Genomic DNA, 22,038 nt, shown 5'->3' on the forward strand with positions numbered 1-22,038 from the left:
TACAGCCCTCTTATTTTCTTCCAGATAAGGTCACTGGGTAAATCAGCAAAATATCTTAACCACTGTAGGAATCAACTTCAGCATGTTGTGAAAAGAAAGCAATGCTTTAAGATTTGAAAATATTTGCATGTCTTCTTTGTCAATTAGGTCAGCAGCATCCTACTATTGGGTCAACAGACAAATTATGTAAACTTCAAACAACCTGAGTTTGTTCTGAAGCTCACAGGCCTTCCAATCCCAGCTGAGCCATCCTGCCTCCCGCACGGTGATTTCAAGTCATGTTAAGGTTAGGTCTGCCCTGTCTGCCACGCTCCTTACTCCAAGGAGACCACAGGCATTTCCTGTCCTGAAAGATGGCGGGAGCACAGAAGACAAGACAGGCCACATCAGCACATTTAAAGTCTCCATACCCATTACTGTGCTCACATTAAGTCAGCCAAAGCATGTTTCTGGAAGGTTTACTAGAACTCCGCCATTCCATTTGTACTGTCTTGGATGCTTTCATATTAGAACACCAGGAATGAACGACAAACATCTGCAGAAGAAACTCTATGGTCTACAAAGTTGAAAATTTTGCTGTGCTTTTTATCTATCTATCTATCTATCTATCTATCTATCTATCTATTTCTAGAAGCTGCTAATGGTTTCTTCTCAAGAGAGATCTGGCTGAGACATGAAATGACAGTGTCAATGTCCGAATAGGTTAAATGATAAATGTCAGTTTCTAATGGCTATTCTGATTCAGGGACAGCAAAACCATGTGAGCATCTGTATTTTCCCCAGGTTACTCCACTGATACATCCATTAAACACAAATGATCCTATCTGATGGACAGGCCACTCCAGAAGTGCTTGTAGATAGAACACGCTACCCTGCACAGTGCGTGCGTGCAGCGCTCTCTCTCTCTCTCTCTCTCTCTCTCTCTCTCTCTCTCTCTCTTTAAAATTCTTCTCTCATATGTTACATCCTGACCACAGTTTCCCCTCCCTCCCCTCTCCCACAGACTCACCCCCCCCTATCTCCCCTCAGAAAAGAGCAGGCTTCCCAGGGACATCAGCCAAAATATAGCACAACATGCAACAAAAAGACCAGGCAAATACCATCACATCAAGGATGAGGCAACCCAGCAAGAGGAAAAGGGTCCCATAAGTAGGCAACAGAGTCAATGACTACCTCTGCTCCCATTGTCATAAATCCCACAAGAACACCAAGTTACTCAGTCATAACATATATGCAGAGGACCTCGGTCAGACTCCTCCAGGCTCCCTGGTCTCTGTGTGCTCCCATGAGTCCTGGTCGGTTGATGCTGTGGGCCATGTTCTTGTGGTGTCCCCAACCCCTTTGCTTCTTCCCATTCTTCCTTCCCTCCTCCACAGGACTCCTCAGATCTGCCTATTGTTTGGCTCTGGGACTCAGCATCTGCTCCCATTAGTTGCTAGATGAAATCTTTCTGGTCTCTTGGATGTTGATTCTGCTAGGCTCTGGTCCCAGAGCACTTTGCAGGTAGGACAAACACTAGACTGACAGTTTTGTGGCTGGGTTGGTGTCCCAGTTCCTCCACGTGAGGCCTTGCTTGGTTACAGAAGATGGATAGTTCAGACTCCATGCCCCCCATTACTAGGAATCCTTGGTAGAGTCACTCTTGTAAATTTCATGGGCTTTCCACCGCACTAGGTTTCTACCTCACCCCCAAAATGCCCCCAAATTCCAATCACTTCTCCCAGTATTTTCTCCTCCCTGTGAAGTTGAACCCTCCTGTTCCCAACCCCACCCACTCTCAGGCCACACCCGGGATTTATTCTATTTCCTCTTCCCATGGAGACTCGTACGTATCTCCTTAATCACTTGTTACTTAGCCTCTTGGGGACCATAGTATGACTATCTCTGACTTTACAGCCAATATCCACTTATAAGCAAGTACATACTGTCTGTCTTGCTAAGCAAGTGAAATACCTCTATGATAAAAAAAAACTTCAAGTCTTTGAAGAAGGAAATTGAAAATGATGTCAGAAGAGGAAATGATCTCCCATGTTCATGGATCGGTATGATTAACAGCAAAAATGGCCTCTTACCAAAAGCAATCTACAGATTCAATGCAATCCCCATCAAAACTCCAACACAATTCTTTACAGACCTTGACAAAACAATATTCAACTTCATATAGAAAAACAAAAAAAACCCAAGATAGCTAAAACAATCCTGTACAATAAAAGAACTTCCAGAGGTATCACCATCCCTGATTTCAAGCTGTACTACAGAGCTATAGTAATAAACCCACATGGTACTGGCATAAAAACAGACACAATGATCAATGGAATCAAATGAAAGACCAAGATGTAAATCCACACACCTATGGACACTTGTTTTGTTTTTTCGAGACAGGGTTTCTCTGTGTAGCTTTGTGCCTTTTTCCTGGAACTCACTTGGTAGCCCAGGCTGGCCTCAAACTCACAGAGATCCACCTGGCTCTGCCTCCTGAGTGCTAGGATTAAAGGCATGCACCACCACCGCCCGGCTGACACTTGTTTTTGATAAAGAAGCCAGAAATATACAATGGAAAAAAGAAAGCACCTTCAACAAATAGTGCTGGTCCACCTGGCTCTCAGTATGTAGACAAACGCAAATCGATCCGTATCTATCACCATGCACAAAACTCAAGTAAGTCTAAGTGGATCAAAGACCTCAACATAAATACAAGTACACTGAACCTGATAGAGGAGAAAGTGAGGGATGGCCTTGAGCGCACTAGCATAGGAGACAACTTCCTGAATTGTACAGTGCTTTCTTTACCTACGTGATTGAACCTGTAGCAATATTATCCCACCTATCACAGTTTCCTCAGGAAAGAGAGAGCACAAAAAGATCCTTTCTGCTTTGAGGGATGTGTTTGCATCTTCCAGGTCATTTTACTACATCTGTCCCTATGCTGTGTGGAAAGTGGAGGCAAACGTCAACCCCTTCTCCTTCCACACGAAAGTGACAACACCCAGACAATAAACAGTCACCACTACTGCAAGTGGTGGAAGAGCAGGATCGGCAATGGACGGAGATGCAATAATAAAATCCATTATTTTGTATACTAACTGAAAAATGAAGGACTTTTACCTCTGTACCTAATGTTTTGTAGAAATGCCATAAAATAGGGAGAGGGAGCTTGCCCTGCTTAGAAGTGGCAGCCAGTTTACTAAACCATCATAATCCCTAACTACATTCTAAACATTTGTCCTTCTTATACCCACAGATAAGCACAGTTCTCACCCCCTCATCAAGGAAATACCTCTTTGGAACCGATGGAGACCATTACAGAAAACCACAACCAATTAAAATGCAGAATTGTGGAGCCAGTCCCAATGAATACAAAACCCTCTCAGGGATCAATGGTAAAGAGGGGGCAGAAGGACTGTAGGAGCCAGAGGATCAGGGGATCTCCCATGAATGTCAGGAGCTACAGCCATAAAGTTTCATGAATACAACTACCTTGAGGTGAACAAAGACAATAACAATGGCCATGCTAACATGGATAGCAGGGTGGGGAAAGCCCGTGAGGCCTCTACTACACAAAGAACCACAGGAAACTAAGGAATGCTGAGAGTGGAGAATAATCTTCCCCAGGGTATAGTATACTAATTGGTTACCCAATACAAAATAGCTACCCCCGAAAACATTCATACAAGAACACTATACAGACTGCGTAGGTTGTGTTCTTGGATTTAGAAATAAATGTATATGTTTATGTATCTGTATATATATATATATATGTAATGAAAAGTAATGGAAAAAAAAGGATTATAAATTTGAAAAAGAACAAGTGATATACAGTAAGGTTTATAGGGAGGAAAGGGAAGGGATAAATGATGTAGTAATATTATAATCTTAAAAAATAAAAGAAAATTTAAGTTTTTGTTAAAGAAATGCAAAGATGAGAATGCCCCATATAGATCCACATGTATAGGGGCATTTGGCTTTTGATGAAGATATCAAAGCAGTAGAGTAGAGAAATAAAGCTTGTTTTCAGAAAAGTATGCTAGGACAACCATATAAAAATTGGGAAAAAAAAGAATTTCAACCTCTACCTTATATCATGTAAAAAAATTAATTCAAGATGGATCATGGACCTAAATATAGACATTAAGAATATAAATCATGAGTGGGGCATCAAGAGCTGGAAGAAGTGAGTGGAAGAGGAAGATCAGCAATGTAAGGAGATATAACAATAAAATCCAGTATTTTGTATGCTAATTGAAAGAACAAAGGCTTTCTATATGCATCTATTAGAGCCTGTGGAGAACACTTTTAGAATCTTTTCATATGTACAGAGCTCTTAGAAAAGACAAAAAAACAAAATCCCATGATGATTTAAAAAAATTTTGTGCAGGTTGTCATGAAAGACCACTTACTATCCAATCTGAGACAGTGTGAACATGGATGTAAGTATGACTAATAACAGCATGGTTGGAATTCATACTAGAAAAAAATTAAATCTTAATAGGTTACGGCTACATTGTAAAAACAGATGAGTAGGCAAGAGGTCAGATAAACATGTAGGAGGAAGAAAATTAGAAAAGCCAGTTCACAAGTCTCAGTTCAGGGATTCTCTAGGCAAGAAACATTAGTAGATGCTAACAAAACTTATGAGGAACAGTCTCAAAGTATTACTTCTTGAATAAGTTCAGTTCTGTTGGGGGACAATATGCCTTTATAGAGAGGAGACCTGGCAGTCAGCATCTGGGCTGACGCTGGAACAAGCTCACATGATGTCATTTATTGTGTTGCAATAAACATGTAACAACAATTAATGTTTAACCACTTTTAATGTTTAACCCGAATGTAGTTATATGGAAGTAATCAATTATAAGGAAGTAATCAATCACAGACAAAAACCAGTCAATAAAACAGTAAATGCAGTGGTGTGTCTACTCTTCAAAATGAAAAGGACATAAAGAGCAAACATAAAAAGTGAAGAAAGGCCTGGCTTGAATAAGGAATTTAACAAGAACACAGGTCTATGAGATGGCTCAGTGGGAAAAGCCACATGCGGCCCAAGCATGACAGCCCCTGTTCAGACACTGGAGCCCACAAAAAGGCAGAAAAAGAGAACACTCCACAAATCTGTCTTCTAATTCCACATGCATACCACAGCACCATGAGCCTAGACACATCCACCCACCCACCACCACCACGCGCGCGCGCACACACACACACACACACACACACACACACAATTTTCTAAGAGTTTTAAAGATTTTGTTGTTGTTGTTGTTGTTGTTGTTGTTGTTGTTTTGGGACAAGGTTTCTCTGTGTAGTTTTTGTGCCTGTCCTGGATCTTGTTCTATAGACCAGGCTGGCCTTGAACTCACAGAGATCCTCCTGGCTCTGCCTCCTAAATTCTAGGATTAAAGGCGTGCACCACGACTCCAGGCTTGAAAATGTTATTTTTTAAGAACTACAAAAAAAGTTAACACTTCAAAAGACAACTGCAGAACTGATTAGCATTTTGAACTTGCTACATGGGATGCCCTCATTCTTAGAGAAGACACATGTGGAAACGCTGGAGACTAAGCATCACAATACGTGCAAACTGTCTAAGGGTAGCTCCACAACACACAGGATGTAGACTCGGAGTTACTGCATCTACATCATTCTACAGACAGCACATATAAACATACATACAACATAAATATAATTGAACACAAAATCCTCCTTTAGCAATATGAAAAATATTACTAAACTTTTAGTTGACAAGTATGTTGAGAGAAATATTAAGATACAAAAACTGTATAAAAATGTGATAGTGTTTTCATAATTTAAGAGATGGGCTTAAACTATGTCCTGAGTACCAAAATATGAACCTGTACTGTAAGATTTCAGAATAGATAATACCTGAAAAATGCAAAGGCTGCCAAGGACACACCACATCTACTTTACCCATTCCTCAAATAGCAGCATACCAGAGCTCCAGCAAGCCATCCTCTGAACACTGCAATTCAGTGATTAACAAACCCAGGCCATCTCCTATGCTGGGTGAGCTTACCTTTTGGAGATCATAGACACAAGGAAAAGATAAGGGTTTGAAAACACTGTGAATGCCATGATGATGTCACTAAGTGGGTTCATCTGAGCAATAACTAGCAGGAGATAAGGGAGAAGTACCAGGCAGAAAACAGGATGAAAGTGTGCTGCAGGCAGAGGAAAGGCCATGTAGAGGGGCTGGCTAGGCACCCAGAAAGGACTGTGGCCAATAAGTCAGACCTGCTAGAGCCTGTTGAGATAGCACAAGGGGATGAGAGCTGTGAAGGGCAACAAGACATGGGCACGTGGGACCCGGGGACCACTATGAAGACTTCCACTCAAATAAGACACAGAACCCTAGAAGGTATTCTCCAGAAGACAATTATGACCAGTGTGTGTAGTAAGTGTGTACACTATGAAGAGAAACAGAATCCAGGGAGCTCTCAGTAGACACAACATGGCAGTAACTTAGAAGAAAATGTATGGAGTTAGGAGACTAGGTCATGGCAGTAGAGGTGGTAAAAACTACCTGGTTCTTATGCCAAGCCCAGAGCATCTGGAGGTAGATTGGGTATGAGGAATGGAGTGAGAACCAGAAGAACATAAAAGAGCTGCTGTGTGCTGAAATGGAGAAGACAGAGGGAAGACAGCAGGAGACAGAATATCCATTCTGTTTGGATGCATAAAGTGGAGGGTATTTATTCAGATCCAAATAAAAACAAGCTGTGAGGAGAACCAGAAGTTCAGGAGAGAGATACTGGCTAGATACATATATTACTGGGTCAACACAGGATTGAGGGAACTCTCTTCAAACTATAAAGATAAGGAAAAAAGTAATAGGTGGGAGGTGGTGGCACACGCCTTTAATCCCAGCTCTCGGGAGGCAAAGCCAGGAGGATCTCTGTGAGTTCGGGGCCGGCATGGGCTACAGAGTGAGTTCCAGGAAAGGTGCAAAGCTACACAAAGAAACCCTGTCTGAAAAAAAAAAAAAAAAGAAAGAAAAAAAGAAAAAAAGTAAGAACTAATGAAGTAAATTTATTTGCAGAACAGAAAACACTTTGGGGATAGGTCCTATTTGAGTTTTTACTAAGAGTTCCCATGTTAATAAGCAAGCCCTGGTCATGAAGAAAATATAATACTAGAAACATTTAAAAAGTTCAAAATATTGAACCAAAGATCCCTGCTGCCAGTAGAACTTTCATCTAGTCAAACGAGAAAATAAAACAAGGGACTGACTCAAGAAAGGGGAAAATTCCAATGCAAACTCAAGACAATAACGGTGTCTCTCGGGATGCTGCTTGGGCTACGGCTGAAGACTTCAGCCAAATTGCCTTTCTTCTTCCACAGACAAAATGGCAGATGTCACAAAATGGCCAAGGTCCTGCTGGGTGGTATATATGACTTGTCAGCTCACCTACCCTGAAGAGGTCAACACCTGACAGTCACTCTAGCACTGCTGAGTCATGTGGGTAAGAATGTTACAGTCATAACTCGTCACTGCTTCACTGAAAGTCTCTCCCAAGAAGGGCTCTGGGAACAAGACTGTTCTTTGATTTCTTATGTTTTTCAGAAACTGCTATCAGTTACTCCAGGATAACTAGAACAACAGGGTCTTCATAGTAACCATCCTCCATTCCTACTGTTCTCTTTCCAATCCTGAGACTCCTCCTAGAAAGGCCATTCTAGGACTCAAATGGATTTTGCATCTTAGACCCTTAATATTACACTCAAAATATTTCATCTCCACACAGCACCTAAAACTCTTTTCCTCAGTCTCTCAGAGGAATGGGTTACCTCTTTAGGGGTTGTTGGCCCCTAGTCTCATATAATCCCAAACACAGGCTATTGCCAATGCCATTTGGTCCTCTCCAGAATTTGACCATAAGACTAATTGTTGATCATACCAACATACTTGAGTCATAGAATGTAGAAAAATTTAGCTGGTACTCAACTAGAAGCTTCATCCCTACTGGCTAGCTTCAGAATGCTTGATGATGATATGCATGCTACTGTAATCATCAATCTTACCCAGCTGTGAATCCTGCAAGCTACAATAGTGCTCTGCCTGGTAACATATGCTCACAGGTGCAATAGCGGCATATAAACTATAGGAGTAACCAACCAATTTTTGTTGTTGTTGTTGGATATAACTGTGAACGAGGCCAAGAATCTGTGGCTAGATAGAAACTCAACAAGGTCAAGATCCTGTGGCTAAATAGATCATGGGCCCCAGTAGAGATCCTGTTATTATTTTGCTAAATGGACATGGTACTAAAAATGCCCCCTGATGACTCATTGCTATGTCCACAGCTTAATGCACTGTTCAGCCTTCATCAGAAGCCTCTTTTTGCATCAAATGGCAATTAAAGCAGAGAGACTCAGAACTGCTCAATGTGCAGAAAAAAGAAACTACTGAGTAGTCAGTCCAATCTTAGCTTGCTTCTTAGATTTACTTTTTTAAGCATGTGTGTGGGTCTGTGTATGGGTATGTACATGTAAATGCAGGTGCACACTGATGCCAGACACATCTGATCACCTGCTGGAGCTGGATTTACAGGTGGAGTTGTAAGATAACCATGAGACTGTACTAGGAATTAAACTCAGGTCCTTTGGAAGAGAAGCATGAATTCTTAACCATTGAGCCATCTCTCCAGCCCCTTAATTTACTTTCTATTGTTGTGATAAACACCATGACCAAAAGCAAGTTGTGGATTTATTTCATTTTACAATTCCTAGGTCACAATCTGTTACTGAGGAAGGGCAGGGCAGGAGCTCAACCATGAACCTGAAGATAGGATCTGAAGCAGAAGCCATGGAGGAATACTACTTACTGGCTTGTTCTCAAAATTCACACTCAGCCTCCTTTCTTATACTTTCCCAGACCACCTGCCCAGGATTGGCATCACCCACAGTGGGCTAGGCCTTCCCACATTAATCATCAACTAAGAAAATGTCCCACAGACTTTCCTACAGGGCAATCTGATGGAGGCATTTTCTCAAACAAGGTTCCCTCTAACCAGATGACCCTATCTTATGTCAAGTTACAAAAACTAACCAGCACAAGCCCTAATGTGATGTCTCTATCTCACCCTCCCCTCAAGGCTGGGAGATCATTATGGAAGACATTGCAGAAAGACTTTAAGAGCAAAAGGTGGTGACTTCAAGGAAAGTCACTTTCCTTGAAGATGCAAATATAAACTCACAACGATTGTGAAAGCATGCACAAATCCCGCACAAGCTTAATCCAGATAAAATCCCAGCTTAGAGGAGGGAAGTGGGCATGAGATCCCACACAGCCTTATTTGATGATCTTTTGGCATCTGATTGCTTTTCAGAGAGATAAATTCATTTTCTTTAATTGTGTGACATTTGATATATCAACCACGCTCCACTCCAGGACAGGCCTCATACCCAGGAGTAGTTGGTCATCAAAAATGGAACACATTGGGGGGCAGGGGCAAGAAGTTGGGTAGGGAAGTGGAAGAATCTGAGAAGAGTTGGGAGAGAGGATGAATATGATCAAAATACACTGTATTTTGCATCTGTATGAAATTCTCAAATAATTAATAAAAGCATTATTTTAAAAATCAAACCTCTTATGGTATTTATCTTGCATCCCAAAGACCAGAATTGGGACTGGGTTTATCACATACTCTTCATGTTTCCCAAATAAACAACAGCTTAATTCCAAGAAGCAGCCTAGCAAGTAGTCAGCCCACTCTACAAGCCTCTTCAGAGACAGCTGAGTTCCTGGTCATTTAATATCACAGGGCTGTTCTCTGGAAGGTGGGGCAAGAACTCCTGCAAATGTCATTCTGCTGATGGCGAATCAACCCACTGCCTCTTTGGTGTCTCTAATGTAAGAAGGACTCGGGGAGAAATACCTGTGGACACACAACATCAAATTCCCCTGAAGTCACTTGAGACCACCTTCACAAACCAGAGAACTCAATAAAAGGATGAGTCATTTCCATCTATGACAAAGAGTATTTACAGGCAGAAATTCCTTCTGTTACTTCCTACAATGCAAAATACACACAATGGCACAGCTTTAAAAATTATTTTCTAATCTCCACCACAGATAAACATATGCAGTTGAAATTACAGTGAATGTGAGCTAGAGATGTAATCTTAAAATATTGATACCTAGATTTTTTTAAAGTATTACTTTCTCTCTTTTCATTAGATTTTTTTTTCATACTTACACAAGAAACTAGGTCGTCAAATGACAAGAATCAGGTACAACTTCTAGGATCATCTTTCCCAGCCGAATTTGTGCTTCAAAAGATGAAATCACATAAAAGAGCGAAGAGCACTAAGAGCTGAGGTGCGACTCCAGGCTGACACTGCAGGAAAGCAGTGTGCTGTGTGCTCAGCAGGAAATACCTACTTCCCTCTCCCTTTGCATCTTCCTTTCTCCCTCCATCCTGTCCCCTTGGCTCTCATGTAGCTCAGGCTGGCTTTGAGCCTGCTATGGATCAGAGGATAACCCTCAACCTTCTACCCCTCCCCCAAAGTCCAAGTATAGGAATGACAGGCATGCTCCACCATGTCAGGCTGTAGCAGGACCTCTAAAACCCCACTCGGTATCTGTAAAAACTTCAAAGTAGCAAAATTCTCAAAAAGTTTAATCTTGTCATTTTTAGAACCAAGCAATTACAAAATCAAAATTATAGTGACTAAACAAAGATACTGACATATACACATTACCTATAAACACTTCCAAATACCTAAGAATAGTCACTAATCATCACTAAAGTCTTATTTACAGCTTTGCAAGAAAACATACTAAGGCTGACTCTGCTGCTGGCACCATCCTCACTGGTGAAAAACATGGCCCCTACCAGTTCTCCCCAGCCTCTTCTCAACCATCTCTCATCCAGTTTTCCCAGCAACCATCCCTCCCTCTGCTCAGAAACAAAGCTTTCCTTTCCTAACACTCCAGCAGTGCTTACAACTCAGAGTTCCTTGTACAGATTTTGGCATTTGCACCTCAGGCCCACCAGGAATGCCCATTCTGCCAATCACCCAACTATCAACAGCCTATCTACTGCTCAAGGATGTTCATGTGTCACCTCCTCAAAACATTCTCCTGATCCCCAAGGACTTCTCAGTACCTCTCCAAAGGCTCAGGTGCCAGCATCTTGGTCCTCAATGTGGAAAGCCATGCAACAGATGGTGAAAGCATTGAGGCTGGGCCTGTGGGGTAACTGGCTCACTGGAGAAAGACATTACTACAGTTCTGGGGACTGGTTGGTTCTGGAAAAGGCACAAGATTACAAAAGAGAAGTTGCGGGCCCTGAGTCTTCTGTTTTACCATGTGATCTCTGCACAGAGCTTTTTCCCTTCCATTTCTCTGCTACACTAAGACAGTCTGGGACCCTTGCCAGAGGCTGAGCTATCAAACTGCCTGACCATGGGTTTCCATTCTCCAAAACAACGAGCTAAATAGCCTCTTTTTAACACTGAGGTGGACTTTAGATAATATAAAATTATAAAAATTGAGTGTACAATTCAGAGGCATTGAACATATTCTCGATATTGTATAATTTTATAGTTCCAAATATTTTCAGCATTGCCAATGGAAATTTCATAGCAATTACACAGTAACTCCCTATTCCTCCCCTTTGCCCTGCCCTGACAACACTGATCTGTTTTTAATATTTCATATGAATGAACATGTTGTATTTTGTTTGGAGCTTCTTTTGCTTATCACAATGTGTTCAAGATGCATCCATTCTATAGCATGCATTAGCAAAAGGTGGCATGCTGTTCTCTTGCCTTCTGTTGCTGTGATAAACACAATTACCAAAAGCAACTTGGGAAGAAAAGGGCTTATTGGGTTTATACTTCAGACCACAGTCCATCACTGAGGGAAGTCAGAGCAGAAAGTCAAGCAACAACAGCTTGGAACCATGGGAAAGTGCTGCTTACTGGCTTACCCCCAGACTTGCATTCAACTGCCTTTCGTAAAAAGCCCATGCCCATCTTCCAGGGATGGCTCTTTCCACAGAGGGCTGAGCCCTCTTACATCAATTAGCAATCAAAAACTGCCCTCAGAGACATGTCCATGGACTAATCTGATACAAGTAATCCACCAATTGAGCCTTCCCTCAGATTAACTCTAGGCTGTGTCAAGGAAACAGCAGAAGCTAACTGAGAGATCTATTTATAAAATAAACCTCTTATTTATAAAATTATCCTACACCAGTACTTTTGTTCTAGTAATAGATTACTTCTTCTAGGTATGATATGTATAGATAACTTCAAGATAATCTCTATTATACTAAGTGGTCAACCCTGAAAACATATACACACAAGTAACGGTATACAAACTGAGCAGGTTGTACTTGTGTACTTAGGAACACACATACACAAACACATGCATATAACAACAATGAAAACAGAGGCCATGAAGGTGAAAGAGAGCAAAGAGGGACATATGCGAGGGCCTGGAGGGAGAAACGGGAGGGAAATAATGTAATTATTAGCTAAAAAGTTAAAAAGCTATTTTTAAAAATAGAACCTAAAATAAGGATTTCCTCCACCTTATAATATATATTTCACATACTGTCCACAGGTCTTCTATCAAGCACAATATCAAAGCTCCTATAGAACAATGAGGTATACTTAACAATTTTTCTTACACATTAAAAGCTCCTAGAAAGCCAGATGTAGTGGCACCCACTCTAGAGACGGGGCCAGGAAGAGCACAATGTGAAGGTTATCCTCAGCTACATAGGGACCTCAAAGTCAGTTTAGGTTACATGAGGCCCTGCCAAAACCAAACTCAAATGAAAAAGAAAAATAAGAAAACAAACACACAAACAGAAAACCTCCTAGAGAACAATTCAGTATCCTAGAGCAATGGTGGATATGCAAGACATCTTATTTGCTTGTTAGATTTATAACTACAATTACCAATGTATAAACATGTACAGGGCCAGCAGTGGTAGAGCACGCCTTTAATCCCAGCACTCAAAAGGCAGAGGCAAGAGGATCTCTGTGAGTTCAAGGCTGCCAAGACTACATAGTGAACTCCAGGATAGCCAGGACTACATAAAGAGACACTGTCTCAAAAAAGAAAGGGGGGCAGGGATAGAGTCTGGGTACTTGCTAACTAAAATAAAAAAAATTATACACATGTTTAGAATTTCAACATGATATATTAATATACCAAGATACCAGGAATATTTTGTTTTATCTGAGCTGGAGTGTTATGAACTCCGTGTAGTGTGTGTGTGTGGGTGGGGGTGGGGTAGGGGGGGTGGGGGGGTGACCTTGCCCTGACTCTCCTGTATGTACAACTATGCTTCCCCCAAATAAAGAATATTAATTTCAGTTTCTATTCTTGGTAATGGGCTTAATAAAAATGTCCTAATCTTCCTCAATAGATTAGAATGGTCATCTGTCTTTCCAATACACAAAAGTGCTGTACACACAAGAAAGCACATAGACATCAACTATATACCTGGGACTCACCAAGCCAAACAGATGCAGATTTATTGCATCTACTGCATGCACAGCTTTGTGCTAGTTGCTGTGAGGTGAAGTAAGATGCAAAAAACACTGTCTTTATCCTTATGTACAAATTACACAAGCAGTTTAAAAACAAAGTATAAACAGGCATAACACAAAGAAGGCTGAGTATCAGTTTGTGAGCAGAAATGCCATCAAGAAAAGGCTAAGCTTAGAAGAAACATGGCTCTGAATGACCTGAAAAGCTGTTCAATGTATCAATGAAGAGGAAGACAAAGGCAACTAAAAAATGGATTAAGCACGAGCGAGCATGCCCACCACTGTAAGTTACCCTCTGTCTGGGGAACCCAGGTGAGGAAGCTGAGGGAAACTACTGGGAGTCTGAACAGAAGTGTGTGGACAAAGCAGAAAGAGCTGGGAAAAGACAGCGTGGGAGTGAATGCTCCTTTCCCAGGCTTGGCTGAGGAGAGCAGGGTCATAAGGACAGGGCAAACACCAAAGGCCAGCAAGAGTTCAGTATTTCTAAAATGTTGGCAGAGAACTTCCTTGTTCAAAGAAAGGTAAACAAGAACTCCAGGGTAAGAGGCTCTCAACAATGTGAAGTATGGCTGTGCTTCATTTCTACAGGATGGAGGCACTCAATTCCAGAGTCTCTGTGTTCTCACACCCCCTGAGGTGTTTATTTAAACACTGGGGCAAGTGGAAGTCATGAAAGAAAAAGTATGAAGAATGCCTGTCCCAGCTAAAAGCTGACAGTTTCGTCTGCAGCAGCAGCAGCCTCAGTGCAGAGCATGTTAGATGACCAGCTTTGATTTGCACACAAGACAACGCCTAACCTGCCCATCCTCATTGCCACCTGTACCCCCCCACTCAACATGTACCCAACTTCCGTCATCAAGTGGATGCACACCTCTTTAGGTCAGTACAACCATATGCCTCCAAAAAGACTCAAACTAACAGTGGGGGCTGTGTTTATTTGCTAGCTTACACTGTACCTCCTAAACAGGGAATCAACTGTCAATATGCAGAGATGAACATTTTCATTAATGAAATCCCCAGGTTTCTAGTTTCTCTTGAAAAATAGGCAACTGGAAATATTCCCCAGCTCACCAGTTTGCCACCTAGTCACCATATTTACTTCTTGAATCAGCTGGCTCCTACTGGCATTTAATTTCCCTTCTGGTTTATAGGATCTTTAGATTACTGACAGTGGTAAGTCAGAGAGAGGGGTGATGTTGGATAAAAGTAAATTAGGAGCACTGCCTCATTTTCATCCCAATATTGTCACCTTGGTCAGGTTACTTATCCTTTTTATGTTTTAATGTTTTTCAAAATAGGGACAGCAATACTGTAACCTAACTTAGAGGGAGGTTTGAAGAATAAATTAAAGACAATAGAGGTTCCTGATGGGACAAGAGATTAGGGCACAGAATGTGCTCGCTGCCCTGGGGCATTTGTCCATCTCCGGGTAGAGACCCGCAGAGATGGTCTTGGACCTCCTACAATTAAAGGCTAGCCCCATAACCCCACAACACAGCTCTTGACACAGCAAATCTTCTGGGCTAATTACTAGCAACAATGCCAAAGCAAGTCCTGGCTTGGTGCTTTCACCTGTGCTGGAGAACCATCTAAGGCCTCAAGAGCTGCTGTCCCCTTTGATGAACTTACAAGACAGGAAGAGAGGAAGGGCACTGGGAGCTGAAGGGTGACAGAGCAATTAGGAGCACATATGCCCTCCCACAAGACCTGAGTTCAGTGCTGGTGGTGTGGCTAGCAACCACTTCAAGGCCAGCCCCAGGGGAATTGGTGCTCTGTTTTGGACTCTGCAGGTGCTTGAACTCACAGGTACATATTCCCACACCCCAACACAAACACACACACACACACACACACACACACACACACACACACATACACATTATTAAAAATAAATGTTTAAAATAAATTTGAAAAGAAAAATGTCACTGGAATTACTTGATTCTGCACCATCAAATCAACAAACAGGAAACAATGAATTCAAAGAATTATGGAATATATTTTTCTAAAATAAAAATAAGAGTATACTATAATAAGCAATAAACAATATTCAAACAGTCTATTGTTCTGGGAGATACAGGATACAGAAATCTGTAACTGATTCAACTTAAAAGGTTCTTTGTTTTGTTTTGTTTTGTTTTGTTTATTTGGGGTTTTTTGAGACAAGGTTTCCCTGTGTAGCTTTGTGCCTTTCCTGGAACTCACTTAGTAGCCCAGGCTGGCCTCGAACTCACAGAGATCCACCTGGCTCTGCCTCCCAAGTGAACTTAAAAGGTTCTAAGCCAAATCGTGCATTTAATAAAGTGAAGACTAACTAATCACAAAACCAAAGAAAACAGAAGACGTTTTCAAACTCGGAGGACAAGAGCAGCCCTACCCAGTTCCTGACAAGAAGACCCTCCAGACGTAAACAGCCAAAGAGCCAGGTAAGAACGGAGGTTATGATCTCCACTCATCACAAGGAAAGAACTATCTTCCATACCTAGGTCTGTTCACAAAGAAGGGAAATATCAGAAAGGCTTAAACAAAGAGCTTGCCCAGAGTTCTGAAGTGCAGCAAAAGCCATAAGTGTTGACCAGACCCAGGTAAAGAGCCAAGAGCCTCTAGGCCACACTCTCTCTGGGCCTCAGCTTTTCTATCTACATAACAATATTAATGACTGTAGCTTTTTAGCTTTTTTTTTTTTTTTTTTTTTTTTTTGGTTTTTCAAGACAGGGTTTCTCTGTGTAGCTTTGCACCTTTCCTGGAACTCACTCTGTAGACCAGGCTGGCCTCGAACTCACAAAGATCCGCCTGCCTCTGCCTCCCGAGTGATGGGATTAAAGGCGTGCGTCACCACTCCTAGCCAATTGTAACTATTTTACAATGACTTTTTTAGTAGCAATGTGCTCCAAGATTTACATCTAAAGATTTAGTTTCTCAAAGGGGACAGGCTGGAAACTATAGAAGTCAGACCCAAGCTGGAACAGGAAGACAGTTCTATAGAATCAAAGCCAAGAACCACTCACCAACACTTCTCTCAAAGACGGTAATGAATGTGCAATAAAGCTAAAAGCTCTACAGTACAAAAACCACTCCATGCACAGCACAGATGATGTCTTTAAACCTGAGCCAACACAGATCTGAGGATCCATCTATGATAACCCTTGACCAAAGGTATGAAAGTAAAACATGTTGCAGAGAAATTGTCCCCAAAGTGCTATGAAAAGAGAAAGCTCACATCATGGAGACAAGAGAAATGTTTTATTGCGAAAGTCCGACGTTAGAGTGGACTCTGAGGCACAGGCAGAGCTCTGGCCAGCTGTCAAGCAGAACACAAGCAGTGTCACTGAGGCCACCAGGGTCCCTGTTTGGGGCACAGGACTCATCACGAGCAGATAGTCTGGATGCCTATAATGTGGGGTCTGATCTTGACAGCCTAGATCTCTAAGAATGTAGGCACCAGTTTGTGGGATTATCCCTACAAACAATGAGACTCAGTCTAAATATACAGTTGTAATATTTTGGGTTAAAGTGAAAAAAAAAAAACTCTTTTGCATAAATGTAAATATCTTCTCACACTTAAGAAAGATGCCAGTTCTATTAATATTATTCTACAGCCATTAAACTCAATTTCCATTATGACAACAGGTCAAAAGGGCAGCCAGAATGCAAATTAAACTACTGATTTTAATTTTTATAAACCCAGTTACTAATCTAATGTAGTTCATCAAATAAGAGAACCTTAAAACGAATGGTTCTTTTTAAAACTTAGGACCACGCTACACCATGTAACAAACTGGTTCTTCCACCATATAAAGTTTATAAGCTGGTTTCTACGTTTTAAAAGCAGCATCAGAAAAGTTACATCACTGAGCTGTCTCAAGTACTTCCTTAGTCATGGGAAGAACTCTACTGGCTACCAGAAACAATGAACCAGCACACCGCATGCCACATTACCTCACATCTAAGAACAAGATCAAGCTGGCAAAGTATTAGCAACTTTTAAATCTTTTTTAAATATTGCTGATATTAAAACTTGAATTAAAAAGAAATTCTGATTGCACCTTGGATTGAATCCAAGGTTGCTCAAGTATTCTTTCCCTGAGCTACAATCCTGCCTTATTTAACAGAAGACAGGGTCTTGCTAAGTTACCAAAGCTGGCCTACAACTTGGGATTTCCCCTTCCAGAGATCTGCATATAATTGGTGTTACAATCATATACCACTGTATTTGGCATGACTTACAAGCCATATGTACCACTGTACTGGGAGCGATTACAAGCAATAACCTTCTAACAAAAAGGAAGGGTGCATATAAAGTGCTGACATCTACTTCTTCAGAAAAGGGGGAAAAATTAATAGAGGATTATTTTAGTTTAAGGGAAAAGCACTGTCCCTGCTTTTAAACTGCCTTCTATGAGTTTAGGAACAATGAATTCCAGATATTGACATGCTGTACTTTGATATATGCAGACACTCTTTGATAAGGGATTTTAAAGAAGGAAACAACAAAATAAAATACTAGCATGAAAATTTGGAGGTGAGCATTTGGCATGCTTGGCCATTTCAGACATTGAGCTTAGGAAACTACTGCCTATCTAGGGTTCCAAAACCCCTTCTCCACTGAAAGGGTCCATTACATAAGCTCTAAAATGTCACATCAGGAACCAAGTTTGAAACACAATCAACCTGTAGATCCTGTCACAGGCTTGGCGGAGAAGGGGTGGAGCATGGTGAAGTCAGATTGGAGTAAAGCTAATGACCTCTGCGGCAGTCTAGCTGAGGTGACTTAGGGAATGCTTTCTTCACTGATGAAAAGTTTTACAGAGTGAGATCCAGGAAAGGCACAAGGCTACACAGAGAAACCCTGTCTCAAAAACAAATAAACAAAACAAAACAAAAAAGAAAGAAAGAAAAGAAAAAGAAAGAAAAAAAGAAAAAGAAAGGTTTTGCCCTTCGCAGTATGTCTGAAGGAACAGAATGCATGCAATGTGCCCGGAAAACTGCAGGAACTAAATGCAGAGCAATCTTTAGTCAGTAATACCACTCTAATGGAAAAAGCTAATCTACTCAGTGTTGTACTTTCTTAGCAGAGCAGGACTGCCCAGCAGTGCCTTCCAAATGGAAAGCAGGTCAAGACTGTATTGGAAATGATTCACGACTGGGAGCAAGGAGATAGAAGCTAGAGCTAGATATAAGCAGAGGGTTTGAGTCTTGCACACAGCAACAATGAAAAGGAAAAATAACTGTGTGGGATACAGTAGTGCTAGGAAAGAGAGGGCCATGCTTCATTAAGAGGACCCCCAAAGAGAAAAATGTAAAGTGAATTAACAATCATTTCATAATCAAAATAGGCAGAAAGCATCTAAGAGTTGACGAGTGCCTAAAAGGTCTGCTCTTCCATGCAGGCCTCAGATTCCTGTTCACTGTACAGCATCACCTCCAACCAAGGTCCACTTGCCCACTGTTTCCTGTTAGAGTCATACTGGACTCCTCTCCCACTAAGCCTCCACTTCCCTCCCAGGCTTTGCCTTGTAACTGGAAACTCCCTGATCTTCTCATGACTCACTTGAAAACGTTCAGGTCTCATCCAAGCCATCACCTGTTCAGGGACATTTTCCTGCATCCCACATACTATAGTCACGCCTAAAACAGTATGTGGCATAGACAGACATTCATCATATAAACTGTCTAATGATTAAATCCAAATGATAATCACTATCCTGAAAAGATAAGTCCTCAGAACAGTTTTATTTCCTTTCTTTAGTACATTTGATGATGTAACCTTTAAAGGTCCAAGTTTGAGACAGGAAGATTTCAAAGAAAAATGTATTCTTCTCAACAATACAAAATAGTCCTTATGTATGGCTATCATGTAGTGGACGTAGAGGGAGGCACAGTATACACTGTCCCTTTATAGGCATGTTTATCCAGCATTTTACTTACCCATAAATACAGCCATAATACTATAAATTGTTCTTTTTCATCAAATCCTGCTCTAGAAGAGGATGATGGATAGCCAAAGCAAAGATGGGAAATCCGTTTAGGATCCTTAAACAAAAACATCAGACGGGACATGCTGAAGTAACTCTAGTGCACTGAGAAGTTAAACTGTGTTCAGCCTTACTAACCTTACCCAAACTAGTACTGGGTCAAGTAATGGATTCGGTGATTCCATCTGTGAATAGAGACAAATGCCATTACACCTGCCCTATTGAGAGAACACTGAGAAAAGTTCCACGATGTCCACCCATGTTCCAACCAAAAGAGAAAGAGAAAGAACGCTTCTGAGATTTTAAACAAAATAAATAAATAAATGGAAGGCAGGATGAGTGGGCAAAGCGGAGAGCTAAACCCAAGTCTAGAACATTCGTGACTCATGCTTTAATTTTCGTCTCATTCTGTTATATCAAGGTTTTTCTTGATGCGGACGCAAGGCTGGTAACTGACAGCACCTGCCAGCCCATACCCGCATGTCATCCCGGTCTTGACGGATGCGTGGCACGGGGCCAAGGCTGGACCACCCGCCTCCTGTGGAGTGTGGGAGTGGGCCCGGGGCCCAGCATCACTCCCGCACTCCACCGGATTTGCACCCACAGGCCGCACGGCCCTGGCCAAGCGTGGGGAGTCTTGCGAGCCCCGAACCTTTGCGACCTGCTCAGCAGGGCTCGGGAAAACAGCCTACCTCCTCTGCGGCGCGAGCCGCCCGCTGGCCTGCAGACCCGGCGCCGCGGTCCAGGCCCGCCGGGCTGGGGCGGGGCTGCAGGGCGGGACCCGCGGGGGACGTCAACACGCTGAGCACGCACAGACGCTACCGCTCGCCGGAACGGTGAAGAGGTACAGGAGACAGCGGATTGGTTTGAGGAATTGTCAGTCTCATGACAACCAGTAGACGGGTCAGGAAGAAGGCAGTGGGCGGGTCTGGAACCAGGCCGAGCCTCCAGAGCCCCGCCTACAACTGCGAGGTTATAGTTGGTTGCAACTTCCTGTGGGGTTCTGATGAAGGCTTCATTAGTCGCTTTATAGGGTTTAGGCTGCAGCCGGTAAAAAGTAATCCTAGGGTGGGTTTCACGCCCTGGCACCTTGGTTTGAGCTGTCCACTAAGAACTTGTCTAGGACTCGTTCAGACTTACATAGGACGCCTTTTCTCTGCTCTCTCACTACATAATGCCTTTTCTTACTGATCGTTAAGTCTTGCTATTTGCATGATTGTTATACACGAAATTGGTCACTAAGTGATGTTTATGTTTTCCCCAATAGATGTTGCAGGTACATCCTTCAAAAATGCAAAGGTATAAAGGAAGATAAAACGCCCCTATCAGTTCTGAAGATGCTCAGCCCATTGGCGGAAAATAGGATTGATAATTTTAAAGTATTTTTTAATCATCTTATAAAGTAATTTAAATTGCTTCTATAATGTTTAAATTACAAAAGTGAGTATATACGTGCAAAACTTTTGAACACTACAAGTTGGGTAAAACCTGTGTTTTTACACCAATTAAAAACTCAATCTTTGCCGGGCGTTGGTGACACATGCCTTTAATCCCAGCACTGGGAGGCAGAGGTAGGCGGAGCTCTGTGAGTTGGAGGCCAGCCTGGTCTACAAAGCGAGTTCCAGGAAAGGCACAAAGCTACACAGAGAAACCCTGTCTCGAAAAACCAAAAAAAAAAAAAAAAAAAAAAAAAGCTCAAGCTTTATGTGATAGATCTTAACTCCTGTGCATTATTAGCATGTGAAAATATTCATTACCACTCAAGTTCTGATCTTCATCTATCCTTAAATGTGCCTCATTGTTTTTTAAATGCTGTACAATAGTCCTTAGAACCAATAGGTACAATTTGTAATTTCTGTGCTCTCAGATGTACAGTTTGTTTCTTCTATTGTTGATAGGAGAAATGCCACCTTAAACATGTGTGGCTGCATTTTCCTAGTTCTGTCCAAGTACTGCTTATGGTGGAGATACCAACAAGAGAGAACACAGTGGATCTCGGGATACATACATCTTCAAGTCTAGCAGTAGATGCTTCTGATAAGGTCCCTGGTGCTGCTCCAGTGTCCATTTCCACCTATAGAATTTAAACAATCCTTTCTAGCATCCTTCTGATGAGAAATAACATTCAAATTTTGTATTTTAATCTAAATTGATAGGCATAAAAAATTAAAGGACAAGGTGTGTGTGTATATATACAAACTAAGTGCAGGGATTTTGTGTGAAATGGTTTGTTTGACAAGGTGAAACAACTTTTGTAACTGCTGTGAGGCAGAAGCCTTCTTAGTAATTAAAACAGTGCAATCTGTTCTGAGAGTACTACCACTGTGATTAGTTTTCCCTGATTTCAGGCTTTCCAGACATAGCACATATTCCGACTGCCTCTTTTATCTTGATGCCCATGATGGCTTATATAGATTATCAACTTCACAGGACCTGGAATCACCTAGAAGACAGACTTCTGAGCATGTCTGTGAAAGTTTCTAAGTTGCATTAATTGAGGTGGGAAACCCACCCTGAATGTGAGGAGCAACATTCATGT

General features: G+C 41.7%; 1 protein-coding gene across 2 annotated transcripts in view; it reads right to left on the reverse strand.

Moving 5' to 3' along the window:
- Stard3nl (STARD3 N-terminal like) overlaps window positions 1–20,295 on the reverse strand; it is a 41,642-nt gene extending 21,347 nt beyond the window's left edge. The window contains exon 1 of one of the 2 annotated variants that reach the window (XM_036188650.1): window positions 20,192–20,295. The gene's annotated coding sequence lies outside the window, so the exon portion shown is untranslated. Of the gene's footprint in view, window positions 1–202; window positions 265–20,191 lie in introns of those variants that run through there. The other variant, XM_036188651.1, reaches the window with a different exon arrangement.
- Window positions 20,296–22,038: the final 1,743 nt, after the last annotated feature.

This window comes from Onychomys torridus, chromosome 5 (genome assembly GCF_903995425.1).
Source record: "Onychomys torridus chromosome 5, mOncTor1.1, whole genome shotgun sequence".
In the NCBI taxonomy this organism is placed as follows: Eukaryota; Metazoa; Chordata; class Mammalia; order Rodentia; family Cricetidae; genus Onychomys; species Onychomys torridus.